Raw genomic sequence first — 10,975 nt, forward strand, 5'->3', positions numbered from 1 at the left:
ATCCCATGCTTAAAAATTGCATGATAATAATAAGGGAAAATTAAAAATAAAGTAAAATAAAATAAAGTGAAGAATCCCCATTTTCTAGTTGAGCTCTTGAAATGGTGATCTATCAAGGCCAAGAACAGCCTGAAATTTCTTTGTTGTGGGTGAAGGATTGGTATTCTCAATCTCTTCCACCTGCAACTGCAAGCCAGTCAGCCATCCATCACTAGCAGAACATCTAAGATGAGTTGCAAATTTTGGCATAGCTAGCAAGCAGACTATCCAACTTCCCAATCCATGCCCACAAAAAAACATCGTTGGACACTTGGACGACCATAATTTTCATAAGCAAAACCAATGTGGCCATTGGCCACGCCTATAAATGCAACTTTCTGAAATATACTAAAATTGTTTATAAATTTAAATGAATCTCATTCAAGCAAAAACACAAACACCTACAGAGCAATACTGTACAAGCAAGAATAACAACTTCCATTAAAAAAAAAAAATAGAGAATGATGATTTGCACAGATGGAGAAATCGCGGGCGTTGTTAATGTATGCAAAGACCAAAAACTACAGAAATTAGAGGTACCCATCAAACATATTTATGCAGCAAGCTCAAAAAAGGTGTAAAAATACCATTCAACAAAAAAGCGTCAGATAACACCAAAGAAGGAACATTTTGGTTTCTTCAAGACTTCAACTACAAGCAGATTTAGAAGGACAACAAGAAATTTTTGCCTTGCAGGAAATTGCACTTATTACTTCAGCTAATCAATTAACAAATTCTCATTTCACATTAAATTATATCAGTAAGATTGAGTTTTGCTTATGTTTAAGCCAAACAGAAAAAGGCCCAGCACCATTAACTGAAGCCAAACTCACCAGCCATCTAGAGGGACTCTGGCATGAAGCACAAGCATAGTAGTTGGGCAAGACCTGGAATAAATCTTGAAAATGGCTAATTTTGGATTCTATCAATAACAATATTTGAAAAGCAAGATTTTTTTTTAATTCTTCGTTACTAATGAAAATTTTCTAACCCTAATAACCCATATTCATTCGGCATCAATTATTCTGTCCAAGATTTTTCTTTTCAATTCCTTATTACAAATTAAAATTTTCTAACCCTAAAAACCCATATTCCTTTTGGCTTCAATTGTTTAGTCCCATTTATTTTTTTTTTTCTAATTCTTTATCACAAATGAAAATTTTTTAACCTCAATAACCCACATTCCATCGGCAATTGTTCAATCCCACTAATGTGCAAAATGCTTAGTAAATGAAAAAAATAAGTCTGCAGCAAGATAAACTCACCTTAGTTCTGGAGCGAATGAGCTGCTGGAGAGCAACTCGAATCTGCCGAGAACGAGCCAAATCTGTTAAGAATGAGCTAGATTGCTGAGAACGATTCTGGGTTGAGATTGATGAAACCGAAGAAGAAGCGACCGAAGACAACTGTAGGAATGAGGTGAAGTTCTCATCCGATGAGAAATGGCCGAAGAGAAGCGGTCGAGCGACTCTTTGGAGAAGTGGAGAACTGGATGAATGATGGAAGGGAGGACTGTCGACTGTGTGGCTAGGGCTAACAAATATTTATTATTAATTTTATTTAATTATAATTGAAATTTATTATTTTTATTTAAAATATATTAACTTTTATATTATTAATTAGTTTGTACAAAAATAAAAATAAAAGACTTATAAAAAGAAAAGATTTAGATTAATTTGGAAATTTTTATTGCTTTATGATTTAATAGTCTAAAATTAAAGGCTAAGATTAACTTTTGCATTTTTCATTTTTTTTAACTAAAATTAAATTGAAATCATAAAGTTGAAATATAAGTGAAATTAAAATAAAAATTAAAATTCAATTAAAAATAAGATTAAGTAAAGTTAAAAATTAAACTCAAATTATAAAATTAAATTAAAAATTATATTAGAATTAAGTAAATATCCTAACTTTTGAAACCGAAAGCAATCAGTTTCTAAATATAAGAAATTAAAATATTAACTTTAGAAACCGAAATATATTGGTTTCTAAATATAAGGAATTAGAAACAGACCAAAATCGGTTTCTAATTTGAGCTTCAAATTTAATAAGTAAAATGCTTTAACTTTAGAAACCGAAAGTAATCGGTTTCTAAATACGATGAATTAGAAACCGACCAAAATCGGTTTCTAATATGGACTTAAAATTCAAAAAACAAAATGGCTTAATATTTGAAACCGAAATCAATCGGTTTCTAATGATAAGGAATTAGAAACCGAATAAAATCGGTTTCTAATTTGACTTAAAATTCAATGAACAAAATACCTTAATTTTTGAAATCGAAATAAATTGGTTTCTAAATATAAGGAATTAGAAACTGATCAACATCGGTTTCTAATTTGAGAGTCAAATTTAATAAGTAAAATACCTTAACTTTAGAAACCGAAAGCAATCGGTTTCTAAAAACAATGAATTAGAAACCGACAAAAATCGGTTTCTAATATGGACTTAAAATTCAACAAACAAAATAGCTTAATATTTGAAACCAAAATCAATCGGTTTCTAATGATAAGGAATTAGAAACCGACTAAAATCGGTTTCTAATTTGACTTAAAATTCAACAAACAAAAGAGCTTAATTTTTGAAACCGAACTAATCGGTTTCTAATTATAAGAAATTAGATATCACTAAGTAAAATACCTTAACTTTTGAAACTGAAAATCATCGGTTTCTAAATATAAATAAATTGAAATCGACAAAAATCAGTTTCTAATTTGGTCCTTAAATTCAATAAATAGTATACCTCACCTTTTGAAACTGAAAGAAATCAGTTTCTAAATATAAAGAATTAGAAACCGACCGAAATTGGTTTCAGATATCAGTTTCTAAGCGATTTCTAAACGGTCATTTAATTTACCGCCAAATTTCAGCACATGCTTTAGAAACGGATAATTTTCCGTTTCTAATTTCGATTTTAAATCTGTTGCTAATCGATTTCTAATATATTTGATTCATATTGTTCAATTTCCGTTTCAAAATCCGTTTCAAATTACAAACCGATATAAATCCGTTTCTAATTTCCGTTTCTATTCTGGCAAATTCTTGTAGTGTAAGGTATTTATATGAGATATAAATAAGATGGAATGGTGAGTCTCATGCCATATAACAAACATAATAGGCACTTATACATGATAAGTAGGCCAAACCAGTGACGCATATGACAAACACATGGAGTTTACTCTTGTTAATGCATTGTCATATATCATATAAGTGCATATATTCTTTAGACCTGAGATGATACGGTTATCTTGTATATAGGTGGTTTGAGTTTGATACTACTTTCATAATTGTACTGTGCATGGGTATATGGGCATGTGTTGGCTCCTACTAGTTATATATGGAGATAGGTGTTGATCAAGATGGAATCTGTTACCCTAAGTAAATAGGGATAAAATCCTATGTTCATTTAATTGTTCTTGATGTTTCAAGTTCCTGGTCAGGACAGATAGATTTAGTCCAAAAAGATTTTTGACAAGAAAATCTAATTAATCAAGAACTGGAATTAAAAGAGAACATAATATTCATAGCAAATGGGGTTTGACATAAACCATGACTCTAGCTCGAATTGGGATTTTATAACAGAGAGATTCTAGTACATGGTAACATATGATTATAGGTTCATTTAAGGTATTCCTTGTTACTGATTGGGTGGCCATGGCATGCTGGAAGAGAGAAGAAGAGAGTTCATTAACCTGAGGCAGAGACAGCTGACAGTGGTCGAGTATGAAAAGGAATTTGTCAGATTAAGCCGCTATGGAAGAGAGATAGTCCCTAATGAGGCCGAAAGGTGTAAGAGATTTGAAGAGGGATTAAATGACAACATAAAGATTATGATCACTGCCTTGGGAATCACCGACTTCACCAAGTTAGTGGAAGCTGCAATAAAGGTAGAAAAGGTTAGAATAAGTGAGCAGACCAGAAGAGAGAGACAGCAGAAGAGGGGCCCAGGTCAGTCTAGTTCATCTCCTGCATTTGGGAAGAAGTTCAAGGGTCCACACCGCACGAGTTCAGTCGACCACAAGGTCAGGGTCAGTCTCAGGGCCCCAGGCCACAGTTTGCCCCTATGAGAGGTCAGTCCACACCATCAGTGGGTAGCTCTCCAGGGATGGGGTTCAGGGGACCAGCCCCAGCATCTTCTGCATGTCCACATTGTCTGAAATGGCATAAGGGGGAGTGTTGGAGAGTGACTGGTGCTTGCTTAAGGTGTGGGTCGACAGAGCATCAGCTGAGGAACTGTCCACGCAGAACTACTACAGCTGCTCCAACATAAGCAGACAGACCTGCTCCTGCACCACAAAGGGGTAGGAAATCTGGCAAATCTGAGGCAGTGTGACCATCACAGAGGCCTACATCTGAGCCAGGAGAGAGGCCTGATAACAGACCACCTGCCAGAGCTTATGCCATTAGAGCTCAGGAGGAGCAAGATGCCCCGGACGTCATCAGGGGTAGGTTCTCCCTCTACACTACATCTGTGCATGCATTAGTGGATCCAGGATCCACTCATTCATACATCTGCATCAACCTACCCATAGAAAGGGGAATACTAGTAGGGGAGAGTGACCAAGACATTCTGGTCACTAATCCATTGGGCCACAGTGTGGTAGTGAACAAAGTGTACAAGGGTTGCCCGCTAAGGATTCAGGGGTATGAATTCTTGGCAGACTTGATTGAGTTGCCTTTCCATGAGTTTGACGTGATTTTGGGAATGGACTAGTTGTCACGTCATCAGGCAATGGTTGATTGTAAACTGAAGAGGATTTCTTTGAAAACTCCTGGGGGTAATGAGATCACGATTGTGGGGAAAGGATGATTTCTTGTCCAATGTCATCTCACCACGATTGCAAGAAGAATGATGAGAAAAGGCATGAAGCCTACCTAGCACATGTGGTGGATACTAGGTAGGCTAAGCCAAACTGAGTGATATACCCACGAAGAGACTTCCCGGATGTATTTCTGAAGAGTTGCACAGTTTACCACGAGAAAGGAAGTTGAATTTGCTATTGAGACACTAAGATCTGACACCCATTTCCATTGCTCCTTATAGAATGGCACCCATTGAATTGAGGAGTTGAAAACTTCGATTGCAAGAGTTGCTTGATAAAGGGGTTCATACGCCGATGTGTCACCATGGGGAGCTCAAGGTCTTGTTTGTGAAAAAGAAGGATGGGACTTTGAGATTATGCATCGATTCTGGCGATTGAATAAAGTATTGTGAAGAATAAATATCCGTTGCCTAGAATTGATGATTTGTTTGATCGGTTGAAGGGAGCGAGAGTGTTTTCTAAAATTGATCTCGGATCGTGGTATCATCGATTGAGGGTGAAGGATGTAGATGTGCCAAAGCGCATTCAGGACCCGATATGGGCATTATGAGTTTACGGTGATGCCCTTTGGCCTAACAAATGCACGGCGGCATTCATAGACCTTATGAACCGTATCTTCTATCCATACTTAGATCGGTTCGTAGTGGTCTTTATTGATGATATTTTGGTGTATTCCAAGACCAGGGAAGAACATGATGAACATTTAAGGATTGTTCTGCAAACCCTGAGAGAAAAGAAGCTGTACGCTAAGTTGTCCAAGTGTGACTTTTGGTTGAATGAGATTGCATTCCTTGGACACATAGTGTCAGTTGATGGGATTAGAGTGGATCCCAAGAAAATAGAAGCAGTGATGGAATAGAAGCCTCCCAAAAATACAACTGAGGTCAGAAGCTTCTTGGGGCTAGCTGGGTATTACAGGAGATTTGTGAAGGGATTTTCCTTAATAGCTGCTCCAATGACCAAGTTGTTACACAAGAATGTCAGATTTGACTGGAATGACAAGTGTCAGACTAGTTTTGAGAAGTTGAAGGCTATGTTGACTGAGGCACCAGTATTAACAAAGCCAGTGTCGGGAAAGGACTTTGTGGTCTACAATGATGCCTCTCATAATGGGTTAGGGTGTGTATTGATGCAAGAGGGGAAGGTGATCGCTTATGCTTCCAGGCAGCTAAGACCACATGAACAGAATTACCCTACCCATGATCTAGAGCTTGCAGCAATTATCTTCGCACTGAAGATATGGAGGCATTACTTGTATGGTGAAAAGTGCTACATTTACACAGACCACAAAAGTCTAAAATGTTTGCCAACTCAGAAGGAGCTCAACCTTAGACAGAGACGATGGATTGAGTTCCTGAAGGACTATGATTGTGTAATTGACTACCATCCTGGGAAAGCAAATGTAGTTGCAGATGCTTTGAGCAGAAAATCCATCACAGCTTTGAGATCATTGAATGCCCATCTAACTTTGGTTCGAGATGGAGCTATTTTGGCTGAGTTGCAAGTGAGGCCAAACCTGCTACGGCAGATTTTAGATGGGCAAAAGGCAGATGAAAAATTAATGGCTATTATGAGCAAAATCTCAGAGGGAAAAGCAACTGACTATGAGGTGAAAGTAGATGGGTGTCTCTACTACAAAGGAAGAGTATGTGTACCAGATAATGGGGAATTGAAGGCCAGTATTCTAAATGAGGCACATACCAGTGTTTATGCTATGCACCCAGGAAGTACAAAAATGTATCATGATTTGAAGCTTCAGTATTGGTGGCCTGGTATGAAGAAGGACATAGCTGACTATGTGACTAAATGCTTGACATGTCAGCAAGTCAAGGCAGAACATCAAGTTCCATCAGGGTTGCTACAGCCTATACGCATACCTGAATGGAAATGGGATCGGGTCACTATGGATTTTGTAAGTGGCCTACCTCTCACCCAGAAGAAACATGATGTAGTGTGGGTGATAGTAGATAGATTGACGAAGTCAGCACACTTTCTGCCAGTTAGGACTGACTACTCACTGGAGAAGTTAGCAGAATTGTATATCAGTGAGATAGTTAGACTGCATGGAATTTCACTTTCCATCATATCTGATCGAGACCCAAGGTTTACATCGAGATTTTGGAAGAAGTTGCATGAGTCCTTGGGCACACAACTCCACTTCAGCACAGCTTTCCATCCTCAGACGGATAGGCAATCAGAAAGAGTAATCCAGGTAAACAATTGAAACTGATTAAACTAATACAAATATTGAACTGAAATGGTAATAATAATGTGAAATATATGTCAGGTCCTTGAGGATATGCTGAGGAGTTGTGTCATTGAGTTTGAGGGAAGTTGGGATAGATACCTCCCACTGGCAGAATTTGCATACAACAATAGCTACCAAGCTAGTATCCAAATGGCCCCGTATGAAGCACTGTATGGGAGGAAATGTAGAACTCCAGTGTGCTGGACTGAATTGGGCGAAAACAAACTGGTAGGGCCCGACCTAGTGAAACAGACTGAGGAGAAAGTAAAACTAATCAAAGCCAATCTGAAGGTTGCCTCAGATAGACATAAATCTTATGCTGACCTGAAGAGAAAAGAAATAGAATATGCGGTTGGTGACAAAGTGTTCCTCAAGGTGTCACCGTGGAAGAAGGTATTGAGGTTTGGAAGAAAAGGTAAGTTAAGCCCTAGGTTCATTGGCCCATATGAAGTCATTGAACGTGTGGGTCCAGTGGCCTATAGGCTAGCTTTACCACTAGAGCTGGACAAGATCCACAATGTGTTCCACGCATCTATGCTAAGAAGATATCGCTCAGATCCTTCACATGTCATCTCCATGGAAGAAATTGAAGTACAACCGGATTTGACATATGAAGAAGAACCCATGCGGATCCTGGCTCGGGAAGTGAAAGAGTTGAGGAATAAGCAGATTCCACTGGTGAAAGTACTTTGGAGGCACCACAATATTGAAGAGGCAACTTGGGAAAGTGAAGAGACGATGAGGCAACAGTTCCCTCAACTGTTTGCATCAGGTAAATTTCGAGGACGAAATTTAAATTGGAGGGGAAGAGTTGTAACACCCTCCCTGTAGCAACTCCGTACATTCTCTCATTAGGTGACGATGTCAGTCCAGACAGCTAGAACGTCCGGAAAAATATTTAAACTAAAGTGAGGAACCATAATTAACACAAATATTAATAAGAAAAATTTAGAAAAAATTTTAGAAATAAAATACAACCAAGTTAAACGAGCCGGTGCCCTAACGATGGGTAACCTAGTGAAAAGTTGCGGTTCTCGCAACTAGGAGCCCTAGACCCAGGGGAAAAATCATAAAATAATTTTTGGGACTCCAGAGAAGGGTCATTGAGGTTCCTATGGCATTAGAATGCCAAGAAAATATTTGTAAAAATTTTTCAATCGTTACAGATAATTTTAACCCGTTAAGCCAAACGGAGGGCATTTTGGTCATTTTGCCTTCAGAGGCGATTTTTGGCCGACTTGTCCAGTTAAGTAAATAATTATTATGACATAAAATGTGAATAAATATTGCTAAAAATTGAATTGAAAATGAGTAGCAAAGAAAAGGAAAAAAATGAATTAAAATTACAATTTTGACCTCATGCTTATGTCACTAAGCACTCTCACCCAATCACATTGTGACACATGTCCATAAACCAATTAAAATGAGTCAAATGGGCAGAAAATTGAAAGGATAAACTGAATTCTTCTTCTTCAATTCCCGTACACCATAGCCAAGAAGCTTTCTCTCCATTTTTTTTTCTTTTAAAGGTTGATTTTCCTAAGCTTCCTCACCTCAAAACCTTATCCTTCCTTCACTAAAACTTAAACCCACACTAAGGAGAAGTGTTTGGCAGCCAAGAAAGAGTAAGAAAGTAAAGAAAAATTGAATTCTTGTTTAGCTTGGATTTAAGCTACAAGAGGTTAGTGCATATTTTCATATCTCTCACTCTTTATTCCATGTTAGAGGCTTAAATTGAGTAAGAAATTATAAGGAATTGAAATAAAATATATGTGTATGAACACCAAGAAATTTGGCAGCCATGGGAGGAGTTTGGAAATTATTGATTTGTTTGAGCTAAATAGCTTAGAAATGGTTGTTGATAAGGATATTTGAGCTAGATGTTGATTTGGGTATGTTAGATAAAGTGATGGATTATTAGGGTTAGGGTTTTGAGATTTAATTGAGGATTTAATGCTTAGATGTTTAAATTAAATTCTAATGGTCAATTAGTGACCATTTGATGAATTTTGACCTTAAATTGGAGGCTGTTGTGGTATTGCAATTGAAATGGTATGCTGCCCATGGCTGACCTGCAGGTTTGGATCTGAGTCTAGCCTGTTTGGATAGCCATAACTTTGGCTGTGTAGGTTCAATTGGTGTTTGGCCAATTGGACATGAAACTAGACACATAATGGCACAACTTTAGTGAAGAAACCATGCCCATAAGACCAAACCAAGTGTACCAAAAACTTGCCCCAATCCGGATGTCCTGCAACCAGATTCTGCAGAATGACCAAATGAACAGTGATTGTTCATTTGGATATAACTCATTGTAGAATGGCCCAATTGACCTAAAATTTTTACAGAAACAAGTTAAGATATAGACCAACAACTTTCATGAAGAAACCTACCCCAAATTATGATCAGAACCTATCCAGCAAGGCAGTTGCAGTCACAACTAGTTAGTACTCTTAAAGCTATGAATAATGAACTAGAACTAAGTTACAAGAAAAATAAGCTCTTGAAAAAGGAAGTAGTTAGTTTGAGGAAGGAAAATGAGACCTTAACTAAGGAGGATAAACCTTTAGGGGATGATATGCAAAAATCCTTAGATGAGCTCTCATTAGAAAATGAGAAATTGAAGAATGAAATTATTGAGCTAAAAACTTCTCTTTCTAAATTTGCTAAACGAGAGGACAAACTTGATGCAATTTTGGACTCTCAAAGGTTTCCTAGCATCAAGCATGGACTTGGCTATAGTAAATTTGCCCAAGAACCTTCTTCCAAGACCATCTTTGTTAAAGCATCTAGTTCTAATGTGTAACACCCCTATGTTCGGTAGTGCGTACTACTGTTCCGGTGACCAGTGTTGTCCGGACAGCTAGGATGCCTAGAACTACACTTTGATATGAGTGAGGAGACATAAAATAATGAAATACAAGAAAAGAAAATACAAGAAAAACAAAGGAAAAATAATAGCAAAGAAATATAATCAAGTTAAGCGAGCCGAGAACCCTAGCGATGGGTGACCACACCGGGAAGTCACGGCGTGGACCGTTGACTAGCCCTGGACCGCGGAGAACCCTGAAAAATATTTTTAGGACTCAAATAAATATTTATTGAAGTATAAATATCATTAGAAATATCAAAGAAAAATTAAATAATTAGTACAAAGAAAAGTGAGAAATCGAAAAACAGACAAAACCCGGTGTTACCGAAAAATTGAGAATGCAACCCGAACAGGGGCATTGTGGTCATTTGACACCCCGAGTTGTCTTTTGACCTAAATTTCCATTAAAAATAAATAATATTACACTTGAAAAATATAATGAAAAATTAATTTAGGGGTACCTAATGTAAATAGTAAAATAGAGGGTAAATTGACTAATTATCACATTTAAACATAAAATATAATTGATTTTGTGTAAGTGGACCACTAAGGATTATAATATGTATTTAGTGGGCAGATTAATCCACTAAACTTCATCTTTAACCTCCATTCTCCTCCCATGCCGAATTGAATTCCCTCACAACCTCCATGGTTGAAACTTGAAGAAGTTTCATCATCTCCTCCATTTCACCCCCAAACACCAAAGTTCCTTTATTAATCTTGATCCCCACTTCACAAGGAAGAAGTAGATACCAATATTAAGAAGTTTTAGTGAAGATTTAGCAAGTCCCAACAATAGGTAAGTTTGAGTTTTTGATTATTGCTTTGTTAAAGTTTGTAAAGATGTTATGGGTGTTTGATTTATGGAGAAATTTTTGAGGTTTGATGTTGAATGGGAATGTGTACTTTTGGCAGCCATGGAAACACCTTGAAGGCAGTTTATTTGTGCTTGTAAATGGTGAATTAAATGATTGATTAAATGTATATTGTGTA

The sequence above is a fragment of the Hevea brasiliensis genome, chromosome 3 (genome assembly GCF_030052815.1).
Source record: "Hevea brasiliensis isolate MT/VB/25A 57/8 chromosome 3, ASM3005281v1, whole genome shotgun sequence".
Lineage (NCBI taxonomy): Eukaryota > Viridiplantae > Streptophyta > Magnoliopsida > Malpighiales > Euphorbiaceae > Hevea > Hevea brasiliensis.